Below are 12,375 nucleotides of genomic sequence, written 5' to 3' on the forward strand. Positions count from 1 at the left end.
ACAAGTCTTAAATATGTTAAATATGTAATCGGAGCTATGGCCTCAATAAGAACTTGAATCAGCAGTTGTTCCAGGTGTCAGTCAAAGGCTGTGGAGGGATCTCGAAAGCCCTCGGGATTATGTCTCTCCAAGAACGGGAGTGAACGTCAATGTCAACAGCAAATAAAAAAAACAAAACAAGGCCACGCGGGTCAACCTGTAGCTGTCGAGGAAGGTTCTTCATGTCTGGATGAATCCTTTCCCTCATTGCCTGAGACAGCTAAGGGCCTGTGGCCAGGTCCTTGTGTGCTCATTTGTGGCGGTTCAGTGGATGTGACCCTGGCGCTCAGAGAAACCAGGGCCAGGTGTGTGACAGGAGGGAGGGCACCTACGGCAAACCATGCAAACACACGGACACTACCAGACTTGACCCTCATAAAAAGGCTACCTTCACCAGCAGTACTCCCTAGTGCTCTCTGTATATATAGAAGTAATATAGGCTAAATAATAGGATATATAATATTTGACATCATCTTTGTTTGTTGCAGCCCATATCCAATTCTGTTTGTCTTTCTTTCTCTGCCTGCCTTTTATAGACTCAATAACATCAAGGATTTACAAGTGGCCATTAGTTGGCGATCTGTACATAAAAGAGGATGGTCTTTGATGTGGGTTTTTCCAACCAATACCGATTACCAATAAAGTGGCTCATGAAATTTTCAATAACAAAATTACAGCAGAAGGAAAATTATTGCAGGCAGGCCATTTATTTTCCTATGATGGGCCTACATGTTTGTGGTGCTTTTTTTTTACTTTGCTGTTTAGACACCAGGCTAATTATCTCATTACAGGGGTTACACAGTGCGACCCCTGACGTGGCTTGTTTAACTCGAGTCAACACTACACTTTGATATTGTTCAGCCAATGTAATGTAATGTAACTTGGTCATCTCAATGATTCTTTACATTTCCATTCCAAATATATTGTTTTTAAAAAACTATTAAAGGTGATTAACAGTTTATACAAGCCGCACAAGTTAAACTTATAGAATGATCCTGTATCTTCAAACATGAATTAGAAAGGTTAACATTCATAATGAATTGGAGCCTTCTTGTGTTTGGATTTCACTGATTCAGACCCAATCAGTAGTTTTATTATGTGACTACACAGTTCGCACTCGAAAATTTTTAGAGGTCATATAAAAGCTTGTTAGGTATGTAAAACGTAGCTGTACTCCCCCAAGACATGTTCATCAGAAGGCCAATCTCAGTCACAGGAGGAAGCTCATGTTGCAGTAGGAATAATAACAGGGTGAGATTGCTGGCAGGAGGTCACATTTTTCCATAACATAATCAACATAAAGTTCAGCGTCGACCATTCCACTTCCTGATGCATGAGGCTAGGAGAACAGTTCAAAGCCTTGTACAAAGGTTATATTTATAAATTCTCCCATACATAAGCAAAAGGTAATGACTTTGTGAAACAATGAACAAGCACTTTTATTTTCCATGGTCAAAAAATAAAAAATAATAATACTAGAAATGAGCTCTTTTCCGTTAATGCCACTGGAATTGGATCCAAGAAAAATTTTTGAGAACATAAGATTTCCTGTAAAGAACAGCTTTAGAAATACCAATAAGAAATGCAGCATTCACCATTAATAATCTAATGAAAACAGACCATTCGATGGAAAAAGGCTAGGCCAATCTGAAGAAATTGCCAGAATAAATAGCTGGGGGGAGGCTCTTCTGTAGTGAGGAAATACTGGGTGGACAGTTTTCTATTAACCAAAATGATCCAAAAATGTGAACCATTTACTACAAACATCCTTTAAGACATAGCTAGGGTCATTATCTCTCCCTCTCCATATACGTCTGTATATGATCTGTTACAGTACAATATCTATAGCTGCTGTGTCACACCACAGAAGCAGACCTCACAGTGGATGACTTCTGAGGTGGAATTTCAAAGGGCTTTTAAGGCTCTGTTTATATTTGTTGTTCAGTTGTTCACTCCAGTGACCAATTAGGTCCTTGCTGAGACATTAAGAAACAAATTTCTTGTTTGCGTTTGTCAATCAAAATGAATGAAAAGGTTAGATTCTGCTAAAATGAGACTGACCACAATCTGCAAAACATAAACGTACATCTCTACTATCACATAGAAATGCTCACATTTATTTTACATTGATATTATTATTCCACCTATTATTGTAGTGTTGCAATGTTTCCCGGAACAAGTTAAAAGTATTCCAAAATGTAAACCAGGAAAAATGGAAAGTACAGTAACACCAAATGTACAGAAATGATTAGTGGGCAGATTGGTACCTGAGGTTTTCAGTTCTTTGTGGCTTGATTTGTTAAAATCTAGACAGTCCAAGAACGTTTTCCAATAATCTCGGTGCCCAACTGTGATTACATAGGGAAAGAAGGTGCCAGAAAGGATGCAGAATTTTATATTTGAAATCTACTCTGGGAGTACTTGTATTTGGAGTATTTGGCTACTCGATCCCCATAGGCTGTGATTATTCAAAACATTTGCTTGATCGAACCATACACTATCAGCCTTTAGTGGATGGTTTTGTACTTTTTGCTTGCATACTCCATGCGAGACATACGAGTGCTTTTAAAAAGGTGATTCAGTGACTTTTTGCTGCTTATTTTAATTATTTTCCTTTTAGGGGTGACTTTTTTTATGTGCTAAATCGAGCATTAACGAAAGGCGGACTCCAGGTCCAGGTCAGGAAAAAGGCAGGCCTGTAGCAGTGCATGTGGTATGCCAGTGTGCATTCTTCAAATATCTGACAGGAACACACGGCTGGGAACTTAATTACAACCTGATGGATTAATCCACTGGATAGTTCAAGTGGAAAATGCACCGTTCCATATTGCCACATTAAAAAAGGTCCATGATGTAGTCAAGACAAAAATGAGCAAAAGAGGCTGAAGTGAGAATCTGCATCAGAGGCAAACAAGCGCTAAAATCATGATGTGTGTATACATAAGTGTTAGGTCTCTATCAGAGCAGAGACAATTGTTACACAGGTATGGAGCGCTTTCATTTACATCCTTGCCGCGGTACCTTAGAGAGAACGGATTAAGTTCCCATGCTGGCTGCCGTTAACCACATCAGAACAAGGCACAGTGGGAAAGTCAACATCATGACCAGCTCATCGAGAGCGACACAAGGACTTCCCACGGCTACGCTCCAAACAAAGAAAACACATTCATTAAGAAAGCTTTTACAAAACATCTAGTCTCAACATGAAGACAGCAGGTGATTTCTAACGCGAGAGGATGTTTTGATGTTTAACTTTCATTAAACACCATGCCAAAACTGGGCAAGTCTTGTCCTGTTACGAGAATATTGCATGCTTGAATTCCGCAAATATCTAGTTCCAAAATTGAATAACATATGAGCTAAACAATTTCACTATGAAAAAAACAAACAAACAAAAAACATGTAGTGTAGTTGATAAAAGTACATGACTGGGACCCAGAGGGTTGGTGGTTCAGGATGTGGTCTAGCCCCGATAAGACCCGCACAACTGTTGGGCCCTTGCTCCCCAGGCACCGCATAGTGGCTGTCCACTGCTCCTAAGTTACTAAGATGGGACAAATTACTTCACAGGGTTCAATAAAGTACACCTTCTTGTTCTGAAATGACGTTTTATGACGGACTCATTCGAGACAACAGCAGTGTGCTCTACCTCCTACTCTGTCCGCATGTGCTGGTCAGAGACCTGCTGCAGACTAGACCAACCAGATTCCTCCTGACAGTTGTTTGACCTGACTGGTCTGTGCACAAGTGAAGTTTGGTGGGAATGGGACATTTCAGAATCCATCTTCCAAAGTGCTAAATGTTGCAAAAGACAAGACTATGCAGGGACCTCTATATATTGAGATGCCATCTACATATAGTCTAAGTATATATTGTGTGTGGGTGTGGGGTTGCAACTTCAGTCGGAAATGGATCAATTCAGCTTGTGCAAAAAGTAAGATAATAAAAACATAAAACACAGCAGTGCCCTATTTTGCCAACTGTTCTGTGCAAGCCTATTTTTGATGAGGTTTGAAAAAAATGCTAATTAAATTAAGGACAGGAAATGCTAGCTTGACTTTATCTACCATTGTAGAAGTGTGCCTTCCCCTTATTAATGAACCTTTGTCACAACGAGTACTCTGCCAAACTTAATTAATTTCTTCACTTACTTGTTTTCGAGAATGTTATTTTCCTTGCAGGATTGATTCAGTGAGAGGACCTGGGTTGGTGGGTGTAGATGCACAGTACTGTGCTGTACTAGGTGATTCGAAAGTAATCATCTTGCTGGATGGAAGATTCTGGAATCATTGGCTTGGTGTACAGCCAGCATTGTGCTGATGGGAGGATGTAGAGCGGGTTTCAAGCCCTGGGCCCAGCTGAGAGCACTGACTGTCACAATGGGTCAAGTGACTCTCAGAAAACACTTGAGACAAAAAACTAATTGTAAATACTCAATTTGCAATCCATCACCATATGCTGGTGAGTAGCTTGGTCAACAAAACAGAAGCTGTGTGTTTCTATGGCATTTCACACAAATATTGAGGAAGGTCACATAATAAAGAAATTTTTTTTTAAACCTTTAGTGAAGCAAAAACAAGCAAAACCAATAGCAACACAAGCAAAAAACAGTCATATTGTCATGCCATTTATTTAGGGGGAGCCAAGTTTGTAATTACTGTAGCCTAAACAAAGAGTAACTTAAAACTTGGTGTGTGTGTCCGTGTCTCTCAGTGTGTGTCTGTGTGTGTGTGTGAGAGCGAGAGAGAGTGTTGCGTGTGTGTGAACATGTGGCTGATGGCTACAACTAATTTTCCACATCCCTTCTTTACTGCTTTCTGGCTTAATCAAACATGCAATTTCCACTCATAGAACGTAAACAGACAGTTAGCCAGGCATTTCCATTTCACAGAGCTGTGGGTCTTCAACACAGGGGTTAACCCTTTACAGCCTGCCTTGCATCGCACAGCCTCTTACCTTGTGCAGCTCTATGTCTTAGGTATGGTAAGGAAACCTTTGCAGTGCAAAATGGCCACACACAGTGCATCTCTACACGGGATCTGCAAAACAGCCCGTCAGATGATAGTGCCATGGAATTTAGCATTACACAAGACTCTCTTAGGAGCCGCTTGCCCTGGAATAAGATGTGGGAGTAAATATAAAAATGCTGGATATCATTTGACTCATTTTCTCTGGATCATCAACTGCACAGCAGGCGGTGAGTGCCAAATTTCTTTATCATTTCATAAGTGCATTGAGTCTGGAACGGGGGAACATTCCAAAGACTGAAAAGCATAACTAACACACTAACACACACACACACACACACACACACACACACACGTCCTTTTCTCTAATGTTCTTCTGCTCCTTCGGAATGTCATTCTGGGGACACTCCACGCCCCGCGACATTTTCACACGTAGACCACAAATACATCCTCTCCTATTTACACATCGGTGTAGTAAAGCACCTTTCCTCGCCGCGAGGCTGATGCGGCGCGTGCCGAAATACCACAGAGTTAATACCCTCAAACGCCTTTTTATTCCCGTAATGCTCTTAGCCAGAGCGCCGTCTTATCGCACGCTGCCACAACACGCCACGGCCTTGTTCCTCCCGTCACCCCGCAGCACGTCTATTATTCATCTGCATTTGCGCTGGTGAGAACAAAACCGGGAGAAAATCTGGCGCAAAAAGCGCCTAAGATATTTAGCGGGCCTTTCAGGGAACCGTGCGTACAGGAACAGGGGTGTGTGTGTGTGTGTGTGTGTGTGTGTGTGTGGGAGAGCTGCTGGTCAGGTAGGTGTGTGTGTGTGTGTGTGTGTGTGTGTGTGTGTGTGTGTGTGTGTGTGTGGGAGAGCTGCTGGTCAGGTATCCCTAATGAAGACAGTTTACTTGGGTGCATTATGACAGTTATCCAGAGCCAGAGCTAGAGGAAGCACGCAGCCAAACTACCACCGAACGTTCTGCTAAAAAGTCACTGCCGAAGTGTAGCTTTTAGCACATGCTAATGGGATGGATGAGGAAATGGTCACAGGGTTGCCCAACACATGAGCATTACGTCCTCCGGTGTCAAAGGAATATTATTGTCATCGAAAGTACACCTTAATTATGGCTTTTTCAAAATGTTCTCCGCATAGTCGACTCCTTAACATACAGATCATGTTTTCTCATTACTATATTATAAATTCTGCCTTTGCTTCCCATCCGCCTGTTTAAAAGTCAAACTGCTATTCAGCACATTCTGTTGACATCTCCAGCTTAATCCTCACAAGACAGGCAATAATTGGTAAATCAACAAATGAAAAAAATATATATGCCCAAACTGCAAGAAATCTTACTATCTGTAAACATTCATATTTGTATGCTGACACGGACTAATCTCGAGCTTTTCATTTATTTCAATTCAATTCAAAAATGAGTTTAACACGAATGTCTGTGGGCCTACAGCTGAATTAATACGGAATTCCGAATGCGATTTCATGATGGAATTCCGATCAGTATGCAAATTTTGTGAACACGCAGTGAAAACTGGTTTGCGCGGGCCAGAGATTGAGTGCGTATCGAACCCGAGGTGTGCACTTGCCGAAGATCTTCCGCGTCCCACGTCCACGTCTGCTTGTGTAGCCTTAGCAGAATCGAGCTCCGATGAATATGGAAATTCAGACAGCCAGGCCCTTCGCTGGCTCTCGGTGGTGGAAAAACACCTTGGAATTAGTTTTCCCCCGGAGACGGAATTCTATTAAATTCCATTGCCCCATAACACAATAACCACCGATCTTTTCTCCAATGCTATTAAACACCGGCATTCAAAATGGAAAAAAGGCACAACGTTATAACCCAGAGCACGTTACATGGTGCTTTAATAGCCAGCTCCTAATTGATGCATTAAATGCAAGAACGTGGACGTCTGCGGTTCATGTTGGGAAGAAGCTAAACAGACGGTGCAAGAGCGAAGGCCCGAGGGATAGACCGTCACCTGGAATCTAATCTCTGCCCTTCTATTGCGGCAAGAAGTTTTTTATTACAATCCATTACCTGCCCTTTATGTTTTTAATGACCCAGAACGCTGCTCGGAACCCGCACGGACCTTCAACTCTTTACGGCTCCCCTTACGAAATGCCAATTCCGCCATCGTAACCTCGGTTGGACGACGGTAGATAAACAGACCTAAAACCGTTATTCCCTTTCCCCGGTCACGTATTCCCGCAACAGAAATGGGAACCAGGCCCTTATGGAGCAGCAGTGGAGCTGAGACTCTGGGTCAAGCCCTCCAAGGAGGGGTTCAAACAGCTCAAAGCCCTTCAAAGCGCCGCAGACAGCCCAGTAGCCGGAGGAGCACACAACAACCTGACAGGCCCCGCGGCCTTTCAAGTGCAGATCCCGGCGTTGAGAAAGGAAGGAGTTCAGGGTGATGCCACGAGATGAAGAGATTTTCCGTCTTTTCTTCGGCGGAAGGTTCAGCAATTAAAGCCGCGCTTGCATGTGGTTATGAACTCTGGGTCATCCTCCCGAGTCGGATTTCTGCAGTTGTACTTTTCAACCTTAAACCGCCAAAGAGTGCGGGTCTGACTGAGGTCAACTTGGATAACCGTCATGTTCTGAGATGTCTACTTAAAAAAAAAAAGGGGGGGGGGGGGTTGGGTTGGGTTGGAATAGAAAAAGAAAGAGTGGTTAAAAATGTAAGTGATTACGATTTCTTCTAAGGACTACGATTCCCATGCTGCTGTACTGAAACGATTCTTGGCCTGCATCTCGCTCTCTCTCGGGTGAGCTGAAGCCAAGGCTAATGCCTGCTGTTATGGACTTCAGGGCCAGCAACAACATGCACACCGCCGCTCACCCACCCACCACCCCCCGCTGACCCAGCCTCAATGCGCAATCTTGGACAGTCATCAAGGAAAGCCCAGTCTATTAATAAGCAAACAGCTGTTTTGCAGAGTGTTACAAGGTTGTTAGCTAACTGACTGGACGGGCCTGTCAGGAACGTAGGAGGAAGCGGGCAGTGGGAGAGGGAGAGAAAGAGAAAGAGGAGGAAGAAAGGAGAAAGAAGGAAGAAATAAAGAAGTATGTTAAAGAAAGACAGACGCATGTTTTCTCCTGACCGCCAGAATGCGGTTCTCATCCTGTAAGGCATTCCTTAAAATCAGGAGGGTCTATTTTTAGGCAAATGTAACGTATGGCATTTCCTTTTCGCAGCAAACCATTGTTTCTCTTGGAAGGCTTCGCATTTCCTGGTGGCTTTTGCTACACTGAGAAATCAAACGTCTGCAGATGTACTTCCACATACGGACTGAGCTGGAAGCTTATGTAATCAGACTGATTTCCAGAGGATCTGCTGCAAAGTATAGACTAAAATAGACAGATCTCCTGCAGCAGTGTGGGCTATGATTGCGAGTCGATCTAAAATGTGGGACAAAGAAAAGATTTGTTTCACCTTCAAGAACAAGAGGGAGAATTCAGGGCAATGACTCGCTCTAAATATAGGAAGTGGGCTCCACTGATTACGTACAGTTCTTTTCAGAAATACTTTTTCTTTGACAATTTGATATTTAACCGGACTAAACGTTACCTGAAAGTACTGACATAGCTTTCCGCTGTAGAAAAGGAAGGTCTTTATAAGGGGAATCATTTAAATTATGCAGCTGCAGAAGCTCTTAGAAGGAAATTTTCAAGGCACCATGCCCATTTAAAATCTCACTGTTAGTTAATGTAACTTTTTTTAAAAACTTAGCTGGTCTGCCTTGTCCCTCTGAGCCTTTTCTTAATGACGTACATTATTACAGATAACTGTAATTCCTCTGGATAAAACCTGTATGTTATTATTAATAATAATTAAAAGGACAAAACTGTCAGAGGACACATCTTTTCGAGACGCCTCTCACAGAACAGTGAGACTTATCAGTGAGGGGCACTGGCCACACAGATTCAAATTGTCTCCATTATTGAGGGTGTGGTGAAATGCTTAAATTACGCAGAGCAGATCAAAAGAAACGTTGAACGAGCGCCTTCATTATCCCAGACCGATGCAGAAAGCTGGGCCCCCACTGTTTCCACCCGACTATAGATCCGTCATCGCGGGGAAGGTCTTTTCATGCGAAATGCGATTTCCTCAGGAAAGAGGAAGAGCGGGAGGGTGTCCGGGCAGCTGTGGTGCCGCAGAACGAGAGTTCAGGGGAAACGCAGGGGGGGAACCAGCCGGACCAGCTCTTCCGCACACAGAGCCTCCTCCCCGAACCAGCAGGGCCTCTTCCGTCCAGGAGCACCGTGCTATCACCAAATTACAGACTCAGAGAGGGGGAAACAACCACAGATAAATAAAGATGAAGTGATGGAAACAAAGCAGAGCTGAGATACGGATATAAACAATGGGAGAATAAGCTGAAATTGAAAGAATAAGAGAAAGGCCACGAGACAGGTAAAGGATATGCCAGGGCTGAACATTGCCCATCCATCCATTATCGAACTGGCTTGTTCCTGATCAGGGTCGCGGGGGGTACTGGAGCCTATCTTAGCATGCAGCTGAACATTGTGCACTTCCAAATTCTATTATTCTGTCTCAAAATCAGTGGGTTTGCTCACACAAAGCTCAAAAGAAGTGCAAAAGTAAGCAAATGCTGATTTTTGCTTGTACATGACAACATTTTTCATGTACATAAAATTAACAGAACAACCATAACGTTCCAGACAACCATAAACGATTGGCCACAGAACGTTCACTGCGTCTGTGTTTTTATATTACATCCTCACTTTATGCTCTTCGGGCCCTATATGTTCCTATTAATAAACAGGGCTCTCACACTTCAGGAATTTCAGTTATATCCCGCCCAGTTAGCTTGTCTACTAAGGCATGTTTATGTGTATTCTCTTCTAATCTCCATGGCTGTTCATAAACCGTTCTCAAGCCCATAAACAGAAATATTGTGATCAGCATTAGAGCAAGAGCATTCATAATTTACAGTGATACTGCAAGCATCTGCTATAAGAAGCTTTATAGACCACTTGTGTTGTCCTCGGTTATACTATGTGTGAAACTTACAATGTTAATGAGCAGATAATTGGGAAGTCAGAGAATTATTCACAAATGTAAGGTGTAATGCAATGTGTCCATTGTTATTAACATGACAAAAAAAAGAAAAACTATAGTTTACCAACAGCACTGATTGCCTTCGTCTCAGCTACTGAATAGCATTATTGCAATGGCAATTCTCCCATTTCAGAAACAGACACACTGCATATGAACAGATCAATCTGGAAAGAGCCATGGACGATACGCAAATCAAAACAGACTATTTCAAAAGGCTAGACACAATTAGTCAAGGGGACTCTTATCTGTGTACCATACTGATCCGTCCACAAATAAGCATGGAGACTTGCGATCAATATTCGTTTATACACTACCACAGTTGGTACACAGAAGAACCACTGTGTTCTGTGTGGAAAAAAACAACAAGTCAATTAATCAATAATTGAGTGGCCGACTCACTAATTAACATGTGCTGGGGCTTTTCTTGTCCATGTCTGAAGCTAGTGGGAAACTCTATTCTATTCACCGTGTGCGTTTCTGTGCAATTTCAATGGTGAATTGAATGGAAAGAACCATAATACGAATGAACACAAAGAGAAATGTGTCTTTCCTTATTCAAACCAGTTAGGTCACCTAAAGAAATATCCTTATTTGCACGTGTAAGAGCGATACAGCTTATCCTCAAGTAAGCTCTTTGTGGGGGAAGAAGTGCTTAAGGATTACTGAATGTAAACCCAGGCACCTCCTCACATGTCAGCCATGTTGATCGATCGCAGAAACTCCATTATCAGCACTTCATAAGGACTGAGAAGTTATTGCAAACAAATGCATTAAATCTGATGATAAATGATTCATCAAAACGGGAAGATGAACAGATACCACGGGCCCTTCAACTGAAGGTTTTCAGTACAAAAATGTAGAAGCTTCACATCATGAGTATCGGGGCAATACATTAGGCTATATCATCTTGTTCTGTTAAATCTGATTTGGACCAATGTTGACATAAGACAAGCATCTACGATTCTTAAAAACTTAGAGGTGTCCAATCTCATCCAAGAAGGGCCGGTGTGGGCGCAGGTTTTTTGCTTTATCCCAGCAATGAGACACCTAATGAATTATTGTTTAATGAATGTTTACAGACTAATTAACGAATCATTATCTACAATCAAGACTTGATAAGTACAATCAGACTTCTTAGTGCTGGGACAAGACCAAAACCAGCTCCCATGATGGCCGTTTTTGTATAAGGTTGGACAACAGAGGCCCTAAATTGTAAATCCTGACAGTGTTGCCACTCGACCCACGCACTTGCGCACTCAAACACAGTGTTTGCTCAGTCCACATCACCCTTGTTGTGATGGCGTATCCTCTGCTGAAAGCGTACACTTGTTAGATTTTTTTCCTATTACATTACGGTGAGTGCAGAGCCGGCGCTGTCAACTTAATGTTGTGCATTGCTTCCTAAAAAGGATGATAACTTGAGCAGCATTTCAAAACACTGTCCCCATCCCACTTCCAAAGCCTGCCGAAAAATGTTTCCCAGAACGGTTCATCCTCAACATTGACATTATGAGATTAGTCAGCTCCAGTTTTACGTACACATCTGCCGTGCTGAACAGACCTCTGCATTTTAAAACAGGCAGTTCGCTAGATGACTAGCGAGCCTGCAACGGAGAGAAGGCCTACTGTAACAGAGTTGCTAAATGTGATTATGCGGACACTGCTGTGTGCTGTCTGTACTGCATGCAAATGTCACCATTTACTATCATTGATTGGCAACTTTTTCAATGACATTTAATGAATCTGAATAATTTCCTCTCATTACCAATAAATACAGTGGTAATGGTATTCAAACATTATTCTAAAGTGCCTACTCTGAAAATTGCGAGTGACAGAGACTCCGCAAATGCGAAATCGAGACACCACTTAAAAAGATGAATGGCAAACACATGACTGCTAAAAGTCAACACATTCAGCAAATCTGTAAAGGAGAATATGAACTGGACCATTAGACACGCCTTTCCTCTCAGTTACATACAACAGTGTGCATGCTCAGCAGAGAAGCTACATGATTCAGAGGCTTTGAATCGCAAGCAGTGACTGCATTCCGGTAGTTACGCCTTGTTATTTGCATTTCCAGTTGTCTGCCATAACAGCACTGGACAATGATTTGTACAAACACTTCTGCCACATGTACAAATGGAAAGCAAATATAAAATGACACAATATTTTTATAGGTAGGGAGTTGAAGGAAAATGACAGCGATAACCCCTAGTGCAATGTTATAATTATGTTAGTGGATCACAAACCCTTTCTAGACCTGCATGGAATG

The 12,375-nt window shown here is 42.4% G+C and overlaps 1 protein-coding gene across 5 annotated transcripts in view; it reads right to left on the reverse strand.

Annotated features, from left to right (window-relative positions):
- mid2 (midline 2) overlaps positions 1-12,375 on the reverse strand; it is a 165,569-nt gene that overhangs the window by 65,317 nt on the left and 87,877 nt on the right. Inside the window, exon 1 of one of the 5 annotated variants that reach the window (XM_061234862.1) lies at positions 7,367-7,484. The exons of the other annotated variants lie outside the window; for them this stretch is intronic. The gene's annotated coding sequence lies outside the window, so the exon portion shown is untranslated. Of the gene's footprint in view, positions 1-7,366; positions 7,485-12,375 lie in introns of those variants that run through there. 5 annotated transcript variants of the gene reach the window in all.

This window comes from Conger conger, chromosome 3, assembly GCF_963514075.1.
Source record: "Conger conger chromosome 3, fConCon1.1, whole genome shotgun sequence".
NCBI classification, from domain to species: domain Eukaryota; kingdom Metazoa; phylum Chordata; class Actinopteri; order Anguilliformes; family Congridae; genus Conger; species Conger conger.